Genomic DNA, 27612 nt, shown 5'->3' with positions numbered 1-27612 from the left:
CCTCCCAGGTGAGTAATCTTCATTGGAGAGTTAACAAACAGGTGTATTTCAGCAAGTGAACACTGGGCTGGTGTTTGGAGTTGGAGAAACAGTTCCACCTGGGAGTTGCTGTCATATCACTTCCTATATTATACACACTGGACAAATGCTATCCTCCCAGGTGAGTTAACTTCACTTGAGAGTTCACTAACAGGTGGATTTGGGCAAGTGCACACTGTTCGAATTAGAGAAACAATGCATATTGTGCTTTGCAATGATGTCACTCCCTCTACTTCTCATCACTATACAAATGGTATCCTACCAGGTGAGTATACTTCATTTGAGAGTTTGTTAACAGATACATTTATACAAGTGAACCTTGGTCTGGTGTTTGGAGCTACAGACTCAAAGTCTCCTGGCCTTATCAGTCAATCGCTGTACTACACACACTATACAAATGTTACCCCCGATAAGTACACTTCATTTGTGGGTTACCAAACAATCGCATTTGGAGAAGAAAACACAGAGCTGGTGAGTGGAGCAACAGTAACAGAGCCTCTTGGCTTTAGCAGTCATGTCACTTCCTGTACTACACCCACTATACAATTGTTATCTCCCCAGGGGAGTCCACTTCATTTGAGAGTTACCAAACCGGTGTATTTGGGCAAGTGACCACTGTGCTGTTGTTTGGAGTTACAGGAACAGGGCCTTTCAGGCCTTAGCAGTCATGTCGCTCCCTCTATTGCCCATACTTGGCAAATGGTATCCTCCCAGGTGAGTACACTTCAATTGAGAGATCACAAACAGGAGTATTTGGAGAAGAGAACACTGGTCTGGTATTTGGAGTTATAGAAACAGTGCCTCCTAGGAGTTGCAATCATGTCAGTTGCTGTTCTACACACACTATACAAATGTTATCTCTCCAAGTGAGTACACTTTAGTTTGGAGTTGCCAAATATGGGTCGTTGGACCAGTGAACACTGGGCTGGTGAGTGAAGTAACAGTAAAAGTGGCAAAAGGTGAGCTGTGAGCATGCATGACATTGCATTTTGGTGAAATTTTTAGTGTTATGACTTAGACTCCACTCCCACTGCAGTTCCTGTCACGCCCTCAGGATGCAAGATGGCCAAGACCTTCTCCTCCCAGGGAAAGAGATGTAATAGGGTATTGGGAGGGCCACCACCAGCCTTCTTGGCCTGCAGCGGTGCCTGGAGACCAGGTAACAGACCTTGCCCCTGAGGCTGTTCCACCTCTTCCTGATGTCCTCATTTGTGCACAGGGTGGTGCCTACAGCATTCAATGATCATGTCCAACATTTCAATTTTACTACTCAGAGAAGTATGCTGGGCTTGTGCACCAAACAATTGTGGCTCTACTCTTATGATTTCATTCACCATGGCTCTTAACTCATCTTCTGAAAAATTGGGATTTTTTTTAACCTGACATGATGGGGAAAAAAACTATGGGTGACAGTGACTCACTAAACAGTGAAAATGTAAAAGTGTGTGAATGGATAAAAGTGTGTGCAAGGTGATCTATGAGATGGTGAAAGGTGTGCCTAGTCAATGGAGTGCTTGTGAAAAAACTTTCTCTGGCTTCTGTGAGTTGCGTTACGAATGCAAAGGATTGTGATCTGTGATGGGGTGTGTTTTATTGTGTGCTTTGCAGGTGTGCCCACTGTGGCAATGTGTGTTTACTGTGTTGTTTTAAAATTCAGCCAATGTGCAGTTGTGTGTTACTTTGCTGACCGCGACCTGCCGTGGTTCAGACCGCCATGGGAGATCATCAAGGCAACTTTGTGCTTGTAATGTGCTTGTGGTTGGTTACAGTGCAATGGGCACTGGAGGTTGGACTGGTTAGATCCAGGCCGCCGCACCAATGTCAGTCTGCTTTTTTTGCTGGGCGGTCCTGCCTGTATAACTCGTAATATGCCGATCTGAAAGATCGAAAACATGGCAGTGTTTTTGGAACCGCCAATATGGCAGTCAGGCAGTCCGACTGCCAAACTCGTAATGAGACCTAAATCTTCTGAACAGAAGTGGAGGTCCACCCGTGTTGCCCTATGTGCAAGCTAACATAGAGGGCAATAGTTTAGTCTTTTGGGATATTACAAGCATTTTTTGTCTGGACTTACATGGATAAAAAATATTTTTTATTTCAATACTAATTGCTAATGTATGTATATATATTAACCAGTGGCGGTATCATTGGTTATTTATAGTTTGGGTTGTGGTTCCATAGAACAGCATTTTCGGTTTGCTTAATACTTTTGTGCTGTTTGACGGTTCTTCACAAAACTTACCAAAACAGTTCCATCCACCTCAGCTTCTTCCTAAAAGGTTTTGAGGTGACCCATGAAGCAGGAATTGAGAAAAATAGGAGATCCCAAAACACTTTTTTACCCATTCAAATTCTGTAAGAAAAATTAGACAAGGGTACAAAGAAATAAACTGGACAGCATTTCACCAACTTTGGTGGAAATCCAGATCTTAACACTCAGAAAGAATTATTTCTGTGATTTGATGTAAATCTGTTCAGTAGGTTTTTTTTTTTTTTTTTTTTTTTAAGTAATTAAGGTTGAAGAAATATAGGTATACTGACAAGTGGTCCCGTAAGCATCCAACAGGAGGACCCCGAATTAAAAAATAAAGCATTCCGATTTGCTGGAAGGGTTTTTTTCCCATCTGCTGTCTTGCTCCCGCAAGAGTAAAACGGTCCAGAAGGAGCCTATGCTGTGATTGGCTGAACAAAAATGTTGGGGCTGCCATTACAGGATTCAGGGACTTGTCCTTGTGTCTTGCAAATAAAAAAAGGTACAAAGTGTCAGGCTAGGGGCACCCTGGGGCCCTAGACCTTGTAGGGGTGGTCTAATGTCTAGGGTCTCCAGCGGGATTCCTATGGGATCGGCAAAACAATTACAAAAAAAAAAAGAAAAGTGTGGTGTGGGGGCCATGGGTGTGTGCCCACTAATGGGGCTTGTCTGCCAGCAGGATTTAGGAGCAGGGCCTGGCCAAAAGCCAGGCCTTGTGGCTAATCCCTGCTGTGCACAGCTAGACCGTTGTGTCTAATTTATATCAACATACACGAAGCAGAGCACTTTGCACTAAAATTTGCACTGACTTGGTTTTTGCTGTTTGATTAGTGCAAATTACATATTAACACTCGCACAATGAAAGATAAAAATGTCCCTGTAAATTGTGTAGTCTGGACCTGCAGGACAAAGGGACTAGGGTTACCCATATTGATTAGTTGCAGTAAATAATATTCCATCTAAAAATAATTAGCCATTGTGAAAGTGTATGGCTTCTTTTATGAGCAAAAAAGTTTTCAGAAAAAAATAGCTTTTGCTTAGAAGCGTTTTTTTATACTTTTAGTTTATCACGACCACTGAGAAGAGAGAAATCGAAGCAGGAAATGAATGACAGAAACATCTAATTAAGCCCCCTCCCTTTTGTTTCAAATTGCTTAAAAGATGCGAGTCGGCATGTTCCAAAGTCTATTGGAAGCAAGACACCCGAGCTATATCTGGAGATGACTGTTGGTTCTTATTGAGAGCGTGAATTGTCTCCAATCATTGTTAGAGCATCTGTTTCACATTTTGACAAGCGCACTTATCTTTTCCTTCATGTTCTTCTCGTGGAAAAAATAATGAATAAATTACAGGCAAATGACAAAACATGTTGATAATCAAGATAAAAACACAAATGAACTGGAAGAGCCTTTTTTCTTTACATGAACTTGCAAATTGTTTTTTTTTGTAACGGTGACAACTTGATTCAGAAGCTAAAAATATTTCAGGCGGATATCAAACATTTTAATTGTTCGGAAAGAGAGAGAAGGGAAGGAAGATTTCTCTCAGCCCAAAGGGATTTGAGTAACTATTTCTAAATGCACGGTGCACACCTTCTTTGCCAATTCTTCATACTGGATCTTTTCGCTTGTATTTGAATTGCGCATTTTAAGCATGGCTCGTGTCCTTCTGACTTTTTCAGAGTCACAGGTGAACACTGAGGTTAATTCGCAAAGAAAATTATGATTTTTGGTCGCATTGTGCACTTTTAGTCAAAACAATTTGCCCGGTTTCTGAAAGGCTTTACCAGTGCACACATAACACCTTTTATACTGCAAAAATAGATTAATTATGCGATGTGGCGTCATAGCATAATTAAAGGAATTTTGTGTGAAAAGAATCATGCCGACAGGCGAAGATCCTCCTTTGGGGCGGAGGAGTGGCGCCCCACCACCAGCAGCAGCATCTGCAAACCCTTTACCAAAAAACTATGTTTACCAAAAACTGTGTTTATTATCGTTTTTGGGTAAAAGGGGTGAGGCCACAAACTGTGACGAGCACTGAGGGGAGAGCACAGCACCCCCCTCACTGCACATGTATGTTTGGCAGGCCGAACACGTGCTCAGTAGTCTCTCTCTCCAGCCCGGCACTGTGTTGCCGGGCTGGATAGAGCAGGTACAGGGTCCCAGTCTGTCTGGGAGTGCCCTAGCTGGGCGCTCCCAGCCAATCCTAACACTGCTCTGAGCAGCGTCAGGATTGGCCACAGGGCAGGCTGGGAACCTGTGCCTGCAGCGTGTCTGCCAAGGGGAGGAGCATTGCGGTGGTGACGGCAGCGGCCGCGACGTTTCAGGTAAGTTTTTTTTTAAATGAATATCCCCCAAGCCTCCCCCACCCTACTCTCCCCTCTTTAGCACCTCAAGCCGCTCCTGCATGCAGAATTACTGGAGACAGTTCTGGAGTACACATATTACATTGGGCCTTGTCGAATAAAGTAACTTGCTTGCTAGTTAGTGTTGAGTGTTGTCTGGCACAGACTTGCTCAAATCCCTAAAATGCAGGCATAAAGTCAGGGTTGTAGGTTGGCTGTTCCTTCTTCTAAACCTGTTCTGACCAGATGTAAGCTAAATGCTGGAGAATGGCAATGCAATTATGAGTAACATCAGATCCTTGTCTGTCTTCCTCAGCTTTGTGTCTATTTTTTATTACGCTTTTATCAAAGCATGGAAAAATCAAGCATTGAGTAAATTAGACAAAAAATGGAAAGCATTCGCTGGCAAATCAGCCTTGAAAATGTGGTACCAAAAGGGGTCCTTTTAGGACTGACATACAGATTGGTAGAGTAGATGCATATCTAATATGAAAGATAAGGTGATTCCATATTTTTCGTAGCATGTAAAGCAAATGAATGGAAACAAGATATGACTCAATGTGGCCATGGGACTGACCATAGAAACAAAGGGGCAGAAGGAAAATATGTAAAAGGGCTAGAAGAGAGAAATCAGAGAGCACACGTAAGGAAGAGCACTGTTGTGGAAACAGAAATATGCATTTCTGATGACAGCCTGTGTAAAGTCAGTGGACCTCATTTACAATGCCTGTGGACAGGGTTGCGCAGAAAGTGCCTTGCTGTACCACCGGGAAAGGACAGAAATGTGCTTTATCTACAAGATACGGTGCATTTCTGTCCTCTCCCCAATGCGCTTGTGCACAAATTTGTGCCAAGTGCCAATGCAGACAACCTAGCACCATGGTTCAATGATGCCTGCGTTGTGGGGATGATTGTTTTTGTGCAGCCAGGGATAACTTCCTGCACAAAAACAATCGCAGGAGGTGTTTTCCTCTTTTTATGTGTGCTGCAGAATGTAGGACACGTGTAGAGCACAAACAAAATGGAAAGAAAATAAAGATATTTCTCCCCTTGCATAATTCTTACACCACTCCTGAGATGGCATAGGAATCTGATGCATTTCCTGACTTGTAAATCTGGTAATGTGTCACATTCCTTCAGGTTCCATGGGTGTTGCATGGGAACACCCCATGCAACACCCATGAAATGCCCCTTTCACACAGTATTATGCGTGAAAGGGGTGGGCTGGCACACTGCGCCATCGGAGTGTAAAACAAATGACGCCCAGGTGGCCCAGTGTGCTGCTAGGACCTGCAAATGAGGCCCTTTGTTTTGAGAAACTTGGAAGGGGTGAGGGTGAAGGCTTTTGATATATTTATGCCTGTTTTTCCACACGTGTGTTTTAAAGACTAAGGCGTAAATTTAGAAAATTGCCAGGTTGTACTTCACTCCAGAAGGCATCTTTGGGCCACTGCAGCATGGGGCAGTGGGTCATCCCACTTGCAGTATGAGTTACTGTATTTTTCTTGTTGGCAATGTGCATGCACCTAAAAAGAAGTACACTTCAGTGCCAAAGGTGGGGAGTCAAAACTTTACTTTCCCAGTGCATTGTTCTTTCTATTCGTCATACAAGTTTTAGTTATTTTTTTCAGCCATCCTTAAATGTTTAAACTATCTTGTGGTTATAATAATTCAAAGTCTGTAATACATTTTCTATGGGCCAATAAGAATCATATTTATCTTTGATATGTATCAAAACTGAAAGTGTCACTTGCTAGGAAGCACATATGTTTTATAAAATAGCTTGTAATGTTTTTTTTTGTTTGGTTTTTTTTTACATTTTTTTTCCAGGATGCCTGCCTTGTTTGACAGGTCATGTTTCCTGTATTTTTATCTTTTTTACTTTTGTGGCTCAGTCCTGCAATACAAAAAAAAAAAAAAACCCTAGGCTAGATCAATTGACTTTGCTCATGTGTTTGTTTATTTCGGCTTACACTGCAGCCACTAAAATAGTTTCATAAGCTAATCGCCTACCCCAGAGATCTTTGCCTCACCTTCTGGTCACAGCTGTGAAAGCATTGGCCAGGTCGAGCCCTCATCAAATGAAGGTGCTTCGCTATATGGAGTATCCAAAGTCATTTTTTAGATTACTACACCCCTTCCCTTACTAATTTGTATTTTAAAACGAACAACTTGCAGGTGCACTTTCGGATGCTGACATTACATTGAGCTCGACCAAGAAAGCTTCCTTCCAAGGGTCCAACTGCAGGTGGCACAATAAATTGCACAGGAATCCTAATTATAAGTGGTGAGATAAAGTTCACACACTTCGTTAAAATTCAGCTGCTGAAACATGCCAGAATTTAACAAGGAGAAAAAAGACAGTATCTACAGGGACAAGCAAATTTTGGCGAGGTAAGCACAAAAATCCACATTATTCTCCCAAAAATTGGGAAAGGCCATAATTAACACATAATTGGCAATAAATGCCAAACATTTTGGTGCCAGATTTTATTGTGTGCAATAATTATGCGTAATGAGGTCCCATGAGCAGGTGTAAATTACTGGAAATTCAAGAGTATGTCAGCAGTAACCCAAAATTAGACTACATTCACTAACTAAAAGCTTTATTTGTGAATCTGGGGCTTTATATGCAGAATTGAACTTGTGTTCATCAAGGAGGGAGGCGTCACGTAGTGCAGAACAATTATGCTCCAGTTATTTAACATGTGGTTCATATACCTTGTTGAAGCACTCACACGGAGGTAACAGAATTGACCTGCTGTACTCCTCTCAGCTAATGCAGCCTTTACACATATGTACATGCTTGAAACATTGATGAGTCAGTTCACCTGCTAAAGAATAGCAGAACACACTCAACATAATCTGAGGGCATACTTTTCCTAATGACGACAAGTCAGCCATGCTCTAGCTGAGTGTTTTAAACTGAATCTTTCCAATTGGCTCTCTGGTCCCTCAGAAGTCACGTAATTTCCGGACCGATCATACAAACAAGTCTAACTACTTTACCTGGCCTTAAATGCTTTTACCATGTATCATCTCCAACAGTGGCGCGTCCTGCTTTGTCAACCAAAGTGGAAGTTACAACAGGACACCATGGCTTGGTAAACTGGATACAGAAAAGTGTTTGCTTGTTGAGATTCACTTTTTTGTCTGCAATGGAACGGTATGCCAAGAAGAGCTGAGCGGTCGGTGTCAAAAACAGTTAAGTGAGCTAAATTCTGAGAAATGAAATGATGTAATCGTGGAAAGAAGACCGCGGAACAGCAAATAGTGTGAATGAGAGAGAGAGAAAGGTAAGAGAGGAAACAGACGGCGAGGAAGGATAGAATAATGGGGAGACAAACTGGCAAAGGAGGTAGGGGAGAAGAAAGGTAGGAGCACCGAGTGAAAGGAAAGAAATATGGAACAAAGGTGAAAGGAAGGATGGAAGAAAGAAAAGTGAAAAGAACAAAGGAAGGCATGGTGTATAGATGAATGGATGGAAGTGTGAATGGATGAATATGGATTGATGGAAAATTAAAAGGATCAATTGAAGAAAGGATTGGTTGGTGGTTGGATTAAGTGTTATGTTGATGGACGGTTGACTAGATAACCGAATGGAAAATTGAATACAAGGGTGAAAGATTACTGGGGGAAATAATGAACGTTTGAATGTGAGAATGGAATGGTAAATGGATAATGGAATGGTGAAAGAATTGGTGAGTTGATGAATAAAGGATGGAGGAATGGAAACCTGAAAGTGTGGATGAATGGATAAAAGAATGGATGGTGTGATAAAAAGATGGATTTACTGAAGGGTGAAAGGATGGAAGAATAGATGGGCGGATAGAAGGGTAAAGGCCATTATTCTAGGAAGGGTCAGCAGGTGTACTTGTTTCACTTACTCTGTATAGTTAAAAGTTTGGTTTAAATGGGGAATATTTTAATTTCCTGGCTACTCCCTTGTCCACAAATGCATATTTATTGCACAGAAAGCTGGTTACCGCCATGACTTTTATTTGGGATTTACTGGAAAATCAATAAATGACGATAGAGAGAGATTTTTCCTGATCTGACATTTACATTCATAGACCTCTTGGGACTCTGAGGAAATTAGCAATGACTCCCAGAAAGCCAATAATTGACTTTAAAATTAGCATCATCGTACCAGAAAAAAACTGATGATCTAGAAATGTATCTGATTATCTGACTAATCGACTGATGACTGACTGATAACACTTTTATTGTCCTCCGAGCTGAACAAATCATCCCATGGTGCAGTTTGGTTACTAAGCTTAATTGCTGTAAAACGCATTTGATCGCCGCCGCCGCCGCCTAACGAAAGGAGTCGCTGTTACAAATCTAGACGTCGAGACGTCTAGATTCAAGGTGAAGGTGTACCAGACAACTGGAGCACATTAAATGAAAGTTTCGGTTTCAGTTTCTCACGCACATTCCGCATATTCAAGATAAAAGATGAATTACATCTGCCTCCATTGCAAACAGAGAATCTTTTCACCCGTGCACTCTCTGCTCACTCATTTAATTTCACTCCCGAGAGTGGTACATGCTTGATGGCTCTTCCCCAATAAAACTCTTCAAAGCTATTGTTATTCCGTCTATAAATCAAGTTCATTTTCTGCTATATCTGTTATCAGGCTGCCTGCGACGCTCTGTACTTTGAAGAGAATGAGTAGGAGTGCTGATTAGCCAGAGCATGGTTTCTAGCAGGAACTGGATGGTTGACTTGTAGTGATTTTCATTTTCATTCCTTAACGTCATTGAACTGTAACAAGTCTGAGCTTTTTCGACCAACTTGTTGTTTTCCGGAGGAGTTTAACATCGACCCCTAAAACCATCAATGATTCATGTATCCTAAAAATCTATTCAGTGTATGTGCATAAACTCAATGCAACCAAAATGGATGCATCAGGTGGGGACCGGAAACCCTATAAACGAAAACGTGCAGTGTGTTGTACAACAAATAGCTAACACAATTTGTACATGCACACAAGAGCGCTCAAAGCTGAAACACAGGGAAGTGGTAGATTGGTTTATCTGGGATTTTCTCCAGGTAATCAGCAACTCTTAAGGGAGACCCAGATTAGGCGACCGTGCGTAAATACTGTCGAACTGTCAGTAATTACGCAGGAGCATCCTGGCCTTGGTGGCAGAGGCTGTACTTCTTCCCTCCAGGCTGCATCACCAACGGGGATCCCAAAGGAGCAGTCATTCACGTCCTCTATATACCTTAACAAAGGGTGTCATTGAGGGATGCATTTTGCCCTAATACATATTTCAGTCACATGCATGCAAATAGGTATACAAAGAACCTACATTGTGCAGAAACAAACAGGAAACAATTTCTGCCCATCTATGCAGTGTAGGGGATTTCCATAGGCGTGGTTTTGGTGGCAAGCATGAGAAAGCAGGAGAACAGGTATATATGCTAACAAAGGACCACACTTCCATCCAGCGCCAGGCAAAGATAATCGTGACACAATGGAAAGTTCATTTTTAAGGGGTGATCTACTTGGAGGATGGCACTAGTCAATTCTATGTTCTGCATTGTCTCCAATGGGCAAGCTTCCTCATACTCATTGGATTTCAAATGGATCTGTGCGCTTCTATGATCTGGTGTTGTTTTAGCACCTTATTTCTTTTAAGTGCAAATTAGGGAAAAGTGAATCTAGTTTAGATCACTTGAACTTGATGGATTTTGTGTGGCTTCCAATGAAGTGTTGTTTTTGCCTGCCTTATTCTAATTGATTTGAATCAGATTGTGAACTACCATGCTTTTTGAAGATAACCAAAAGTATTCAATTCTTTGGTTAAAGGAAGCAATATTTTCCCATGAGGAATTCCACAGGTGCTAGCAAACTGGACTGCCATACAAATATTGGGCTGTTATTTACCTGGTGCTGTAACTAAGGGCCAAATTTATAGTTAGGTAGATGGGAAACTTCATCCCAAATGTGATGGATATCCCATACCCCGTATTACAAGCGCCATCGGATAAAATTCACTTGTGATACAGTGGACAGGATGTCCATCATGTTTGTGACAAAGTATCCGGCGTGCTGAAATCTAAATCAGACCGTAAATATTTCCAGTACTTTTCAGGGAATACTTCTTTCACATAAGGTACTTGTTAGAAATGGGGTCTTTGGTTGACAGTCAGGTTACCCCCTGTTCAAGCAAGGACCCTCACTCTAGTCAGGGTAAAAGATAATCACCCTCAGCTAACCCCTGCTCACCCCCTTGGTAGCTCGGCAGAGCAGTAGGCTTAACCTCAGAGTGCTAGGTTTAAAGTGTTTGTACCAACACACACAGTAACGTAATGAAAACACCACAAAATGACACAACACCAGTTTAGAAAAATAGGAAATATTTATCTAAACAAAACAAGACCAAAACGACAAAGATCCAACATACACAAGTCAAGTTATGAATTTTTAAAGATTAAACTCTAAAAATAGCGCTTAGAAACAAAAATGTTTCGATGAGATGTTAACACGGCATCGTGACGGAGTCGTTCCCAACAAGCCGACACCAGCGGCGCCGAACAGGGAGTCGTGTAGACCCCCAAGTACAGTAGCTTTGGTGAAGAGTGAGAACAAGCCGATGCGCGAAGTCGGGGATCGCGGCATCTGTGCGAAACATTGAATCCGTGCACTTCGAGCGGCGTCGGTCACGCCGTGGTGCGGCGACTTCCACGGAGTCGCGGACTTCAGCGGGGCTGCAGCGGCGTCGGGCCTGCAAAGAGCGTCGCGTTCCAGGGAAGGTCACGGCGTCGGGTGCAGGCGGCGTTACCGGATTCAGCAGCGGCGTCGGTCCGGAGTTGTCTGAAGTCGATTTCCTTGGATTACCACCAGCTTTCCTTTCAAGGGCCCAGGGACTGGATAGGGCACCACTTGTCAGAGCAGGAGTCTCTCCAGGGACTCCAGGTGCTTGCAGAGAGAAGTCTTTGCTGTCCCTGAGACTTCAAACAACAGGAGGCAAGCTCTAAATCAAGCCCTTGGAGATTTCTTCACAAGATGGAAGGCACACAAAGTCCAGTCTTTGCCCTCTTACTCTGGCAGAAGCAGCACTGCAGGAAAGCTCCACAAAGCACAGTCACAGGCAGGGCAGCACTTCTTCCTCAGCTATCAGCTCTTCTCCAGGAAGAGGTTCCTCTTGGTTCCAGAAGTGTTTTCTAAAGTCTGTAGATTTGGGTGCCCTTCTTATACCCATTTTAGTCTTTGAAGTCACCTTTCTTCAAAGGGGACTCACACCTACTTGTGAAATCCTGCCTTGCCCAGGCAAGGCCTCAGACACACACCAGGGGGTTGGAGTCTGCATTGTCAGAGGCAGGCACAGTCCTTTCAGAGGAGAGTGACCACTCCACCCCTCCCTCCTAGCAGAGATGGCTAATCAGGAAATGCAGGTTACACCCCAGCTCCCTTTGTGTCACTGTCTAGTGTGAGGTGAAAAACAACCCAACTGTCAAACTGACCCAGACAGGGAATCCACAAACACGGCAGAGTCACAGAATGGTTTAAGCAAGAAAATGCTCACTTTCTAAAAGTGGCATTTTCAAACGCACAATCTCAAAATCAACTTTACTAAAAGATGTATTTTTAAATCGTGAGTTCAGGGACCCCAAACTCCACATGTCCATCTACTCTCTAGGGGAATCTACACTTTAATCATATTTAAAGGTAGCCCCCCATATTATCCTATGAGAGAGACAGGCCTTGCAACAGTGAAAAACGAAGTTGGCAGTATTTCACTGTCAGGACATATAAACCACATTACTATGGGGGTCATTCCTACCCTGGCGGTCCGAGACCGCCAGGGTAGGGGAGCACGGATGCATCCAGGCCCATTCTGACCGCGGCGGTAAAGCCGTGGTCAGAAAAGGGAAACCGGCGGTTTACCGCCGGTTTTCCCCTGGCCTGCAGAATCCCCCATGGCGGCGCTGCAGGCAGCGCCGCCATGGGGATTCTGACCCCCTTCCCGCCAGCCTGGTTCTGGCGGTTTTGACCGCCAGAACCAGGCTGGCGGGAACGGGTGTCGTGGGGCCCCTGGGGGCCCCTGCAGTGCCCATGCCAATGGCATGGGCATTGCAGGGGCCCCCTAACAGGGCCCCAGACACTGGAAATCGCGACGGGTGCAAATGCACCCGTCGCACAAAAGCAACTCCGCCGGCTCCATTCGGAGCCGGCTTCATCGTTGCTGTGGGTTTCCCGCTGGGCGGGCAGGCGGCCTTTTGGCGGTCGCCCGCCCGCCCAGCGGGAATGCCAGAATGACCGCAGCGGTCTTTTGACCGCGGTACGGTCTTCTGGCGGTTCCCGCTTGGCGGGCGGCGACCGCCGCCCGCCAAACTAGGAATCACCCCCTATATGTCCTACCTTATCCATACACTGCACCCTGCCCTTGGGGCTACCTAGGGCTTACCTTACGGGTGCCTTACATGTAAGAAAAGGGAAGGTTTAGGCCTGGCAAGTGGGTACACTTGCCAAGTCGAATTTACAGTGTAAAAATACACACACAGACACTGCAGTGGCAGGTCGGAGACATGATTACAGGGTTACTTGTGTGGGTGGCACAACCAGTGCTGCAGGCCCACTAGTAACATTTGATTTACAGGCCCTGGGCACCTCTAGTGCACTTTACTAGGGACTTAACAGTAAAACAAATATGCCAATCATGGAGAACCAATTACGTACACATTTTAAACAGGAGCACTTGCACTTTAGCACTGGTTAGCAGTGGTAAAGTGCTCAGAGTTCAAAAGCCAACGGCAACAGGTAAGAAAAAATAGGAGGCAGGAGGCAAAAAGACTAGGGATGACCCTGCATAAGCAAAAAAGTCCAACAGTACTCATATTTCACTTTCATTGATACATTTGTTGTTTTAATGCATGGTAAAATTCTCAAAATAGTATATTATCTTTCAGATGGTCACTCACACCAAATCATCATGGAGAAAATCACCCGAGAGGAGCAGACTTGATTTTTGTATGATATCCTGATCCCCCTTTCTTGTTGTGCAGATGTCGAGAGGCTGTAATCAGAAATGGTAGTTGTAGTAAAGAAAAACGCTGGCTAAAACATTTTTGTTCCACACAAGCATCCCTAAGAAAAATATTACAGTGTGAAAGAGCACAAGGATTCATTGATTGCCTCATGAAAATAAGGGAACACCCCCTAACTTTTGTAAGGGAGCTAGCTTTGTGCATAAGCAATAGCAATTACCGAAGCAACTGTACAAACAGCCATGCCGCCTTCTTAAACCTAAATGTCATATTGACCCTGGAATGCTACATCTTCTCCAGCTAGCGAGAGACAGGGTAGTGTAGGATGATTGAGTTACAGTGGACTAGAAATCATCACAGCCGATTCGCATTGTCCCAAAGTGCATGCAGTACTTTAAGTAACCACAGACTAATGAGATGGTAAATAAGAATATAGTAGGAAGTGGGAAAAGAGAGCAAGTATCATTAGTGTTTTTGGTCTGGCTTGACATCACAGCTGTCTACAGACCTATTGTTATAGCCTCTTTCAAATATACATAGAGTGGGCTTTTGCTTCACGTAGAGGAGTTTTTCTCTCTCACTAATCAGGATATTTGCTGCTTGTAGTATCATGTGCCTCCCACGGTGAGCTTGCATTGCAATGTATTACATTTCAGGCTTTGACTCATCGCACAGTAAACTCTGTCTCATAGATGCATTCTTTACATAAAGTTTTGTTTTTTCAATGCAGTAGACTTCTAAAAATATTTTATTCAGCATTCAAAAAGCAAGCCAGACGTATAGACTTTGCAAATTCGTGTTGCTGAGCTGCCAACAGAGCTAGCAGATTCCTCGGGCAGTTGACACGCACACTTTGGCTAACAAGTAGCATCAGGGCTGTTTGTAAATATGATTAAGTGTTTTTGTGCAGGATAAATCGTACCCGATAAGCTTTTTGGCTCTTTTTTTCTACCACATTAGATTGTCTTCAAAAGCGGCCCATATTATGCGCAGCAAGAATATCATAGATGTTGCTTTTTGACCTGAGAAGCACCTGCATATATGAAGTTTATAAAACGGTCCCACTGCAGCATCCAAATCATTATTATTTGCAAGGCATGACTTTTTACAGGTGAAACACTGAAAAAATCATACTTTAAACAAGTATTTAGATGTTAAGTATCAGATTCTGCCTCAAAATGCAACTTTTAAGGACTTTTCGGTGGACAAATTATTTCGGTGTCAAGAAAATTGTGCGTTCATTTATATTGGGCTCGAAAGCTATCAAACTTTTGCAGAACATATATACAATCATTTGTGAGGAGCTGGCTTTACAGACATAAAAGTTATTTAAAACTCTATTGGATTCCCTTTTCTAAAATTATGGCTGAACAAATATTGGAGACTAATCTTTTACAGGTTGATAAAGAATGTGATGGGGGTTGCGTGTTATAATATTGATAACAAAAATATTGTCTACAATATGTGTCATGACCTAAATATTGTTTGAAAAAATATAGGTCCATTAGCTATTAACTGTCAATATTATTGACTCCAGTAGAAAGGCATGTTTGTAAAGGATGTTTAGGGTAATATATTTGTGTCAAAGAAATTCTGTTACCATACTATAATGATTGATAGTGTAAAGAAACTAATAGATATTCTTGAATTTCTGAGACGGACCTTTCAGTATGTTTTCCAAGTTATATTAAACTGGCCAAAGGCCAAAAGATTGAGCTAATCTACGAGGTTTTCTTGTTTGGATTAATAAGTGAAAATCTAGTGGCATATATACAAGCGTATGCACCACCAGAGCATCATTTTTTTTATGCTCCGCTGCGCAGCCTGCAGAACCAGATCTGTCACGGTTTCGAGCGGGTCTGATCAGGACTCTGGTTGGGACACCCTTTGAGGTCACCGAATATCCTAAAGAGGTAGTGTACTGGGGCAGAAGAGCAGCTAAAGGCATACACGGAAAGGACAGCTATAGACAGGCACAGGAAACAGGAAAGTAAAAGCAGAGGAACCCTTGTGTGAACAAATAGAAACGGATTACTAGTGGACAAACACGCTGGGGTTGTACACAGAGTAAGGCGCAGAACCTCCCACAGTGACAGGGAATCTCAATGCCTCTGTGCAGTTTGCTCTTACAGATAGTCACCCTGCCAGCCCCATAGAAAGGAGGCAGCAGAAGTGATTCTGTCTCTGGACCCTAGAGCACAAACAAGGATAGTACTTACATACACAGGACACGCTTTTGTGGGTCCAGCTGGAAACACAGTGGCGATTCCTGAGAAAACAGCAATAGCACACTGTCACCGTTAGGCACGAAATACAACGTATAACACTGGACAAGGATGGGGGCTGGAATTGCCTCCTGGAAACCAGGAGCCAACCCCAGTACACAGGAGGACACGTATACACTGGTGAAGACTGATAGAACACTTACCAGACACAAAGAACCAAGAAGAAACAGAAACAGAAGGGAACAAACAAAGAGGTAGAGGCAAGAACTAGGAACAGGCTCAGGCTGAAGCAAAGGCGGGACCAGGACTTGAAAATAGGGCGCAAACTTCTGGCTGGGACAAACAGAGACAGGACTGGGAAACTGAGAGCAGGCTCTGGCTGGAACAGGCAAGGACAGGGCTGGAATACAGGGAGTAGGAAATTAGCAGTAAACAGGACTGGGAAACAGAGAGAAGGTTCAGGCTGAAACAAGGCAGGAGCAGGGCAGAGAAACAGGGAGCAGGCTCTGGAAGAAACAAACAGGTACAAGGCTAAGAGATAGGGAGCAGACTCTGGCTGGAACAATCAGGAGCAGGGCAGAGAAACAGGAAACAGGATCAAGCTGGAACAGAACAAGAACAGGAACAAAACTGAAACACCATCCGACGAAGGGTCTGTAACACAAAGGAATCGAAGTCCGATGCACGACGGGGAGCTTGAGGAAATGGCTGCTTATAAGCAGTTCCAAGCTGGGCTGCACAGGAGAGGTTTCAGGTGTGTGTAGTTTCGGACACTTGCAAGTCCTGGAGGAGAGGATCCAGTGAAAAGGAGCAACTGGACTTCTCCCATAGAAGACAATGGGAAACAGAATCCGGGTTTTCCTGACTACCAAGCTGTGCATTATGGGATTTGCAGTCCCAAGAAGCAAATGTAGTCCTACACAAGTGTACCATGGAGAAAAGAGAAACAAACAGGAGTCAGCAAGGGACTCTAGATAGGTGTTCAAGGTGATTCCCAGGCTTCTGACAGTCCCCTTACAGCGCCCCCTGGAAATGGGACGACTGAGTCGTAACAATATCTTTGTGGCCACCCAAAGGCACTTTGTGTGGCTTTTCATGTCCTCATAGACATGGAGAAAGACAAGGCAGCACAAGTCACTGGATTGCCTTACTGTGTGCCAGGGAAGCATTCTATGAGCATTATGGTGGATTTTCCCACACAACAACCATGGGTTTTGATGCATTCCCAGATTCACAAGGACTTGTAAACCTGGGAATCTGTCAAAATCTTATGCCTCCCCAGCAGAGGTGAAACAAGGAGAAATATCTGTAAATCTCCTCGCTTTTTCCTATTTTTACATAAGTTGCATTCTTTTGGCATACATAGAAAGAGGAAAATGCCTCCAAGGATTGTTTCTGTGCAGGAAGGTACCCCTTCCTGCACAAAAACAATCCTGCATGCAATGGAGGCACCCTTGCACCCTGGTGAAAGGGGGCCTGCATTGGTGCTAGCCAGCCAATTCGGTGTTAGCGCAGAGTGAAAGGACAGGAATGAACCGTATTTCATAAATATGGTGCATTCCTCGCCTTTTCTTGTGGCGCAGGGCATCTCAGCAAGGTAATGCTGCGCTGCCTTGAGCCACTATTTCCATACATATGCCCCATAGTCCCTTGAAATAGGGTCAAATATATAGCATAATATTTTATAATTAGATTGCAGTGGTTTTCATTGCTGTGATAAATCGGGCATCATAGCCAGCTAAACTAAGGGAGAGAACTGTAGAGGAATAATGGCTAAGTCTCTGGAGGTCACTGGCTCGAAAACATCTGAGAGAGACCTTAATAATATATTCTATATATAAAATATAATATTTTGGAGCCCACATTAAGTTAGTTATAAATATAAATGTATGGAAGTAGTAAGTAACACCTTTTTGAACCAAGGCTGTGAATTGTCAGCCGTGACGTAGACTGAAAATTATATGGATAAAATGACAGCTATCAAGACAAGAAGGATGATTTTGCATCATGCTTTTTTGTCAGTAAGAAAGGTTTATCTTACAAAGATGGACACATGATGAGCTCCACAAATTTGCAAATCTGGTTAAGGAGTTGGCTCTGTCCTTCGTTACAAGCGTGTCCAAACCAAAATGTAAGGATGGAGAAAGTTAACCCCTTGTGTGCCCAGGATGAGGTGATCTCGTCCAAGGCGCCGGTTCCCCGGTGCCTTGGACGAGATCACCTCGTCCTGCTAGGGGCCCTAGCGCTCCCCCCGATGGCCAGGCACACCCCTTCCCTAGGCAGTGATGGAAGGGGAATCGCTTCCCCTTCCACCCCCGCACCCCTGTGACCCACCCGTGGCGTCCGATGACATCCCTCCAGCGCTGGAAGCTCAGCTTCCAGTGCCCGATCGGAGGAGAAATGCAGAGCATTTCTCTTCCGATCACATGGAGGGGGTCAGAGAAGCCTGAAAGGAGAGGAAAGGCCTTTCCTCTCCTTTCAGGCTTCTCTGAGCATTTCTGCTGCCCTGCAGAAATGCCACTAGACACCAGGGATTTTTTTTTTTATTTACTTCAAAAGGAGAGCGGCCCCTTGGGCAAGGGCTGCTCTCCAGGGGGGCAATTTGTTTTTTGGCTGTTTCTGCCTCCCTTGGGGGCAGAAACCCCCCTAGACACCAGGGAAAATATTATTTATTATTATATATATTTTTTTTTTTACGTTTGGGGAGCGACCCCTTGGGCAATGGTCGCTCTGGGGGGGGGGGCAAAATATTACTAGGCCATTTCTGCCCCCCCGGGGGCAGATCGGCCTTGCGATCTGCCCCCAGGGGGGGCAGAAACCACTAGACACCAGGGAATATATTGTTTTGCGGGCTATTTGAAGTAAGGGGAGCAGCCTCTTGGGCAAGGGCTGCTCCTCGGGGGGAAATTATTTCTAGTCCATTTCTGCCCCCCCGGGGGCAGAAATCCACTAGACACCAGGGATAAAAAAAATTATTGTTTGTTTTACATTTTTTTTATGTTTGGGGAGCGACCCCTTGGGCAGGGGTCACTCCGGGGGGGGGCAAATCATTATTAGGCCATTTCTGCACCCCCTGGGGCAGATCGGCCTTGGGATCTGCCCCCGGGGGGCAGAAACCACTAGACACCAGGGAATATTTTTTTGCGTGGGCTATTTGAAGAAAGGGGAGCAGCCCCTTAGGAAGGGCCACTCCTCGGGGGCAAATTATTTCTAGGCCATTTCTGCCCCCCCGGGGGCAGATTGGCCTAATTTTATTAGGCCGATCTGCCCCCGGGGGCAGCAGAAAACCACTATACACCAGGGATTAAAAAAAAATTGTTTACTTTTATTTTTTTATGTTTGGGAAGCGACCCCTTAGGCAAGGGTCGCTCCCGGGGGAGCAAGTTATTATTAGGCCATTTCTGCCCCCTGGGGGCAGATCGGCCTAATATAATTAGACCGATCTGCCCCCAGGGGGGCAGAAACCCCAAGACACCAGGATTTTTTTTTTTTTAATACTAACGCATAAGGGGAGCGGCCCCTTTGGCAAGGGCCACTCCCCGGGGCAGGGGCAAAATATTTTAGGCCTTTTCTGACCCTCTTGGAGGCAGATCGGGCTGATATAATTAGGCGGATCTGCCCCCGAGGGAGAAACCTCTAGACACCAGGGATATATATATTTTTTTTATTTACTTTATGTTTTTATGTATGGGGAGCGACCCCTTAGACAAGGGTCGCTCCCCTGGGGGGCAAATTGTATTTAGACAAAATTAAATAAAAGAAAATAGTGGGGTGGTGGCTACCAACCAGTACGGGCTTGGTTATGCCCCCACCCGAACTAAAGGGGCTAACAGTCTTTCAACTCTCCCCCGCACACTAAAACATCTTATCCCATGGCAAGCAAGAGGACATTTGATTATTTTTGGTTTTTGTTTTACATTTGGGCCATGAGAGCTTGGTAACTCTCAAAATCGTCCCACTTGGAATGGTGAGGGCTGCACCTTTTTTTACTTTGGGACGCTGCCATGTCGAAAAATCCACAAGACCTAGACACATCTGAAAACTAAACATCTAGTTGATTCCAGGGCGGTGTGCTTCACATGCACCCCGCACCATTTCCTTACCTACAATGCCCTGCAAACTTGCAACTTTGCTGGAAAGCACAAATTTTTCCCACATTTTTGTGATGGAACCTTCCGGAATCTGCAGTAATCCACAAAATTCCTACCACCCAGCATTGTCTCATCTATACCGATAAAATTTCTGCTGCACCTGTAAGCCTAAAAGTGTTTTTTTCCAAACTGCCGTTTTGGACCCACTCGAATTGTTCCCCCTCAATTTCGCAAACACTTGGCCCACCACACAAGTGAGGTATCATTTTTACCGAGAGACTGAGGGGAACGTTGGGTGGTAGGAAATTTGTCCCGGTGCAGTGATCCCACACAGAAATGTGGGAAAAATGTGATTTTTTAGCTAAATTAGCAGTTTGCTGAGGATTCTGGGTAAGAAAATATTGGGGGATCCATGCAAGTCACACCTCCCTTGACTCCCTCGGGTGTCTAGTTTTCAGAAATGTCTGGGTTTGGTAGGTTTCCCTAGATGGCAGCTGAGCCCAGGACCAAAAACGCAGGTGCCCCCCGCAAAAATAGGTAGTTTTCTATTTGATAATTTTGATGTGTCCACGTTGTGTTTTGGGGCATTTCCTGTCACGGGTACTAGGCCTAACCACACAAGTGAGGTACCATGTTTATCAGGAGACTTGGGGGAGTACTGGGTAGAATGAAATTTGTGGCTCCTCTCAGATTCCAGATTTTTCTGTCACCGAAATGTGAGGAAAACGTGTTTTTCTAGCCACATTTTGAGGTTTGCAAAGGATTCCGGGTAACAGAACCTGGTGAGAGCCCGACATGTCACCCCATCTTGGGTTCCCTAGAACTCTAGTTTAAAAAAATGCACAGGTTTGGTAGGTTTTCCTAGGTGGCGGCTAAGCTAGAGGCCAAAATCCACAGGTAGGCACTTTGCAAAAAACACCTCTGTTTTCTTTGAGAAAATGTGATGTGTCCACTTTGTGTTTTGGGGCATTTCCAGTCGCGGGAACTAGGCCTTCCCACACAAGTGAGGTACCATGTTTATCAGGAGACTTGGGGGAATGCTGGGTGGAAGGAAATTTGTGGCTCCTCTCAGATTCCAGAACTTTCTGTCACCGAAATGTGAGTAAAAAGTATTTTTAGCCACATTTTGAGGTTTGCAAAGGATTCTGGGTAACAGAACCTGGTGAGAGCCCCACAAGTCACCCCGTCCTGGATTCCCCTAGGTCTCTAGTTTTCAAAAATGCACAGGTTTGATAGGTTTCCCTAGATGCCGGCTGAGCTAAAGGCCAAAATCCACAGGTAGGCACTTTGCAAAAAATACCTCTGTTTTCTGTAGAAAAATGTGATGTGTCCACGTTGTGTTTTGGAGCATTTCCTGTCGCGGGCACTACGCCTACCCACACAAGTGAGGTACCATTTTTATCAGGAGACTTGGGGGAACGCTGGGTGGAAGGACATTTGTGGCTCCTCTCAGATTCCAGAACTCTCTGTCACCGAAATGTGAGAAAAAAGTGTTTTTTTAGCCAAATGTTGAGGTTTGCAAAGGATTCTGGGTAACAGAACCTGGTGAGAGCCCCACAAGTCACCCCGTCCTGGATTCACCTAGGTCTCTAGTTTTCAAAAATGCACAGGTTTGATAGGTTTCCCTGAGCTAGAGGCCAAAATCCACAGGTAGGCACTTTGCAAAAAACACCTCTGTTTTCTGTAGAAAAATGTGATGTGTCCACGTTGTGTTTTGGAGCATTTCTTGTTGCGGGCACTATGCCTACCCTCACAAGTGAGGTACCATTTTTATCAGGAGACTTGGGGGAACATAGAATAGTAAAACAAGTGTTATTGCCACTTGTCTTTCTCTACATTTTTTCCTTCCAAATTTAAGACAGTGTGTAAAAAATACATCTGTTTGAGAAATGCCCAGAATTCAGAGATGTGCAAGTAACCACTGCTCCTCAACACCTTATCTTGTGCCCATTTTGGAAATACAAAGGTTTTCCTGATACCCATTTTTGACTCTTTATATTTCAGCAAATTAATTGCTGTATACCCAGTATAGAATTAAAACCTACTGCAAGGTGCAGTTAATTTATTGGCTCTGGGTGCCTAGGGTTCTTGATGAACCTACAAGCCCTATATATCCCCGCAACCAGAAGAGTCCAGCGGACGTAACAGTATATTGCTTTCAAAAATCTGACATTGCAGGAAAAAGTTACAGAGTAAAATGTGGAGAAAATGGCTGTTTTTTTCACCTCAATTTCAATATTTTTTTATTTCAGTTTTTATTTTCTGCAGGAAACCCTTGTAGGATCTACACAAATTACCCATTGCTGAATTCAGAATTGTGTCTACTTTTTAGAAATGTTTAGGTTTCTGGGATCCAGCATTGGTTTCACACCCATTTCTGTCACTGACTGGAAGGAGGCTGAAAGCACAAAAAATCGTAAAAATGGGGTATGTCCCAGTAAAATGCCAAAATTGGGTTGTCCGATTCAAGTCTGCCTGTTCCTGAAAGCTGGGAAGCTGGCGATTTTAGCACCGCAAACCCTTTGTTGATGCCATTTTCCGGGAAAAAAAACACAAGCCTTCTTCTGCAGCCCTTTTTTACCATTTAAAAAAAAAAAACGAAATGTTCTCTGTATTTTGGCTAATTTCTTGGCCTCCTTCAGGGGTACCCACAAAGTCTGGGTACCTCTAGAATCCCTAGGATGTTGAAAAAAAAAGGACGCAAATTTGGCATGGGTAGCTTATGTGGACAAAAAGTTATGAGGTCCTAGGTGAGAACTATTCCAAATAGGCAAAAAAAGGCCTGGCACAGGAGGGGGAAAAGGCCTGGCAGCGAAGCGGTTAAAGGGAAGTGGATCCCTCCAGTGACCTGTTTTCCTGGAGAAAACAAGGAAATGGCGCTCAAGGCATCGATTTTGTCGCATGCTGACAGTGTTTTGAATGTGTTTAAAGGGCTTGATGTGTACAAAGGGTTAGTTAGGTGCATTGTATCACTGTAGAAGGTAATGCCTTCTGTGATATAAATGTGTAGTGGGACATAGTGAGGAACAGTACGGGACTATTGCAGCAAAAAGAGTCTGTTTTGATAATTCGTTCATATAAATTAGGTAGGCAATAAAATGGAGATTAGCTTAAAGCAAAACTTACACACAGAACAAATATATGAATTTTATCAGTGTATTATGTGGTGAGTTTTTTAGGTATGTTGGCTGATTACTCGTTATTTTTGACGTATTGAAAAGTAACATGCGTTGGGGTGTTACTAGTATTATATTAATTATACTAAAAGTGACTTAGTATAAACGTTCCTGACTCGTGGGTCAAATCTAATGCCTAAAAGTAGGTAGTTCTTATAATAAGTCACATTTCTTCGATATGTCTGAGGCACTTTACATCGCAGGTGGACACTCACCGAACATATCTTTTATGGTCAATTGGCATTTGAACCCTCTGCATGTTTATGCAGAATGGAATATTTGTGTTTTTAAACAATTAAAACAATTCACTCAATGAAAGAAACAAAAAAGCCATCAATTCTGCAAAAAACAATTCACTCAATAAAAGAAACAAAAGGCCAACAATGCTGCAATTTCCCGACAGCACAACCAAGTTTTCACAGCATGTTTTGCAGCCACGAGACAATTGTAGAGTAGCAAGAAGTTAGTTAAAGTGGTAAAGGTGTCCAGTTTGCAATTTCAAAGCCTTTTAGAATGTCGTATTTTATTTCCATTAACAGAGAAAGCTTACTACAAGCATTGAATAACTCTCTCCCTCATCGTGTGACCTTTTTGAAGCTTTTGACATCAACAAATCCATGAGCTGCGATCTGAGTAAATGTTTACGCTTCTCTAGGTGGCTTTTGTAATGTCAACATGCATAGAGTAGCAAAGTAGATCACTTTCTTCTTTAAAACAGTTGTGAAAGTCAGCGAACACCTTTTTCCTTCAGCCCAACTCCAGGAGTTTGTTTGTGCATTGCTCTGAGCAAGCTGCAGTAGATGAAGCTGATTCTTTGGTGGAGCGGTTGTAACTGCCCATAGCAGTTTTCTTGATAATGTGAGGAGACCTATCATTGACCTAAGGTCCTGTGGAGATGCGATGTTTCAGTGTTATATTGGTATAAGGCCTTTACAGGTGGAGATTGTTTTCTCAGAGGGTTTTAGCATATAAAGTATTGTACCCTCAACAAAGTTTTGGAACTCCAAAACAAGCTGAAATCTTGAATTTCACCAGGATTCCTAAGCAAAAAATAGGAGTCATTAAGTTGTTGACGAATTAAGAGGGGGCACTTCACCACCAGAGGACTGAGTAACTGGATCATCACCTAAAACAGAGAAATGGCCTATGCGAGAGCAGAGATGCTTGGTCAAAATCAAGGGCTAAAGACAGATGAAATGGAAGGCAGATAAGGATAAGGTAAGAGTGCCTTTTTGATCTTGATGAATTTTCTAACATCAGACAGAAAAAGGTATGTCCTCAATTCTTCTACCTTGAAATGTTGCTATGAGATCTACCCCTCAGAAATACAGATTAATCTATGTACTCTAACCTTTAAGTTTGTTGCGCCCAGAAACAATTAAATGACAAAACCTTATAAGGGAAGGCCACAGAAAGCTACCATTATTTGCCAGACACTTCTCCACAAAGGGGGTTTCAACAGAAAAAAAGATTTAGTAAAGTGAGGTGTGTTTTCAACTGTAAAAAGTTTGGATTGCCTTTGCGTCATTTTTTATGCAAAAAAGGCACTAAATTAACTCCATATTTATATTTTGATGCAATACCCATCTAGCATCAAACTATTGGAATTAATTCTATTTTTAGGAAGTGACAACCCACCTTGCATCTTATTGTGACAATGAGATGCAAGGGAGGCGTTCCCTTGCTAAAAATGATGCTAGCCCTCTAGCACCATATTTACCTCATGTCGCAAAAACAAAGCAAATCAACGAAGTGGACAACAAAAATGATGCTGAGTTTGATTAGCATAAAAATGTACTGCCTGGTGGAACCAGGCGTTAAAAAGAGGCCCACACACCACCACTCAAGGAACACACACAGAAGGAGCATTTGCGAACACCAGGACAACATGGAAGGGGCACTGCGCCAGCTTGGCACACGCTGCAGACGTCAGCTAAGACAGCAGGTCCTTCCACCGCCACTGCAGGAACCCCAAACACTACCACAGCAGCCAAAAAGGCAGTGCAGAAGGCGGGAGAGGATCTTCAGATAGCGCACAACCATCCTTGGCCTCAGGGCCCAAGATGTCATCAGGATGTACTGATTGAACTGGTAGTCCATTGTACGCCTGCTGCACCACATTATGCCACACATCACAGCAAGGGTGCAAACTCCCACAACTATTACACCCATGACAAAACTCCTCACTGCTCTTCATAGGCTGGCGTCTGAATCTTTTTGAGATAACGGGTGCACAAGTGGCTGATATGTCCCAGCCATCCTTCTGGATCCTCATAACTAAGGTCCTGGGCGCAATCATACACCTCACACCTCACCACATCTGCTTTCCAAACACCCAGCAACTGCACCAGGAGACCAAGTAAAGTTTCTACTACATTGTTGGGTTCCTGCATGTGCTGTGTGCAATGGACTGCAACTGGTGCCACCTGCAGCAACCGAACATCAATATAGGAACCGCAAGCATACCTATTCAATCAATGTGCAGGCCATTGTGGACCACCATGGGCTGTTCACTAAAATCCTAGCAAAATGTCCCAGCAGCGTCCATGATGCCTACATATTCTGCCATTCCACTATCAATGAGCAGTTCCAGGATATGCAATATGGCAATGACCTACTCGTAGATAAGCCACCATACCAATCATTAAACACACAATACACCAACCATGTAGGACAAACAAGACATACACCACACAAAATACACATGGGCAGGGGAACACATATGTACAGGCACCAACATATATGCAACATGCCACACTACACTGCAATCATTGCACATCACAAAAACATATCCCACATTTACATAACACAGGCACAACCTGACTGGCGCACCACGTGTGGACAGGTGGAGCTATGTCCCCTTTGCATACAGAATATGCCCACAAATCACTACAAGTGTCCACTGGTTGACAACTAAATACAGATCCCACACACAGTACACCAAATAAAGAATAGCTCAGCTAGACACAGACCCCTGTAAATCATGGTGTGCAAGCCTCTGGCAGCACCTATATCAAATGCCACCCAAGTGGTGCCATTGCCAACTCCATATTATCTACACATACCTGACATACCTGTAGTGTGCACATACACCTGTCTGCTGCATTGTGTCGCACACATACAAATACAAATTAACCTGCCATGAAAGACCATGGGGCAGAATCATGAGAAATGGGGCAGCACCTACTCCAGTGCCACCTTAGCACCTCCTAACACCACCATGTCTGTTTCATGTACTACAAGCGGTCCACTATGGTGCAGAGTTTGTGCAAAACTGTAAAGATCATGGATGCCATAGTCAGACTCGGCAGGAGTATAGAGGACATATCTGACCTTACATTCACCGTTCATAGGGACCCATGTGAAAAATAGGTGTGCCCCCTTCTAAAGCCTGCACTGTGCATGTTTTGAAAGTGTATTTGATTAATCATGTATCGGAAGCTACTGCACCAAATTAGATCATCCTACAAATGTGTGATACACATCCTGTACACTTGATGGCTGGCACAACCATCATCTGCCACAAACGGTAACTAAGTGTTGCACTGCATGCGTAGTGCCACATAGTAATACAGACAGCACAGTTTGGCTTTGTAAGGCTACCATGCTGTCCCTACATCTGACACCATTGTGGCAAAAGGAGGCAGTAAGTTCCATCCAACAATAGGACACCGCCTCATATATGGACTACATAACACATTTCTGCAATGGTTTAACCATCAGCTTGGAAACAATATGAAAATTCCCAGGTCCCTGAGCCACTACCCAAGATTGTCACGTCCATCAACACAGACCTATGAAACCATTTCACAAGAACAGGAACATACACTATACCACAATCAAGTCAGAGTCACCACTTCACCTACAACTAATAACTTGCCGAGGTATATTCCAAACCACTATCAAGCTTTACCAACTAATCTTCTCTCATTCCTTTCCAGCTGATCAAGGTTACAGCATACAGACATGGGTAATGACTCCATTTGCTAATCCCACCGCGGTGGAAGAGCGTGCATACAACGAAGGGCACAGAAGAACACACAATGAGGTGGAGAGGACATTTGAGCTTTGAAGTCAAGGTTCAGGTGACTGGCCATGACAGGAGGAAGCCTCTTGCATGCTCTTCCACTGATATGTAAAATCATACTGGCAGGTGCAATTCTCCATAACATATGTATATGAACAAATGTTCCATGGGATGAACAGGTTGATGTCCCAAATGAGGAGAAGGATAATGATTGAGTAGCTAATTTGGAGGGGGAACAACAGAACACTGCTGCAGGAGACTCCACATAGTAGATAACTTTTATACATGGTGACTGGACTATCATCATCACATTGTAAATAGCACAAATAAAATACTTTACATCTGAATCACCTTGATCTACTCATTCTCCACTATATATACCATTGGAATGTAACTCAAACCTCAGGGAGCAGGTAAGAAACACAATAGTTGCAAGTATGGAAGCAACATCCTTT

This window comes from Pleurodeles waltl, chromosome 9, assembly GCF_031143425.1.
Source record: "Pleurodeles waltl isolate 20211129_DDA chromosome 9, aPleWal1.hap1.20221129, whole genome shotgun sequence".
Classification (NCBI taxonomy): Eukaryota; Metazoa; Chordata; class Amphibia; order Caudata; family Salamandridae; genus Pleurodeles; species Pleurodeles waltl.
The sequence above is the reverse complement of the archived record's forward strand: the minus strand, read 5'-3'. Positions refer to the sequence as shown.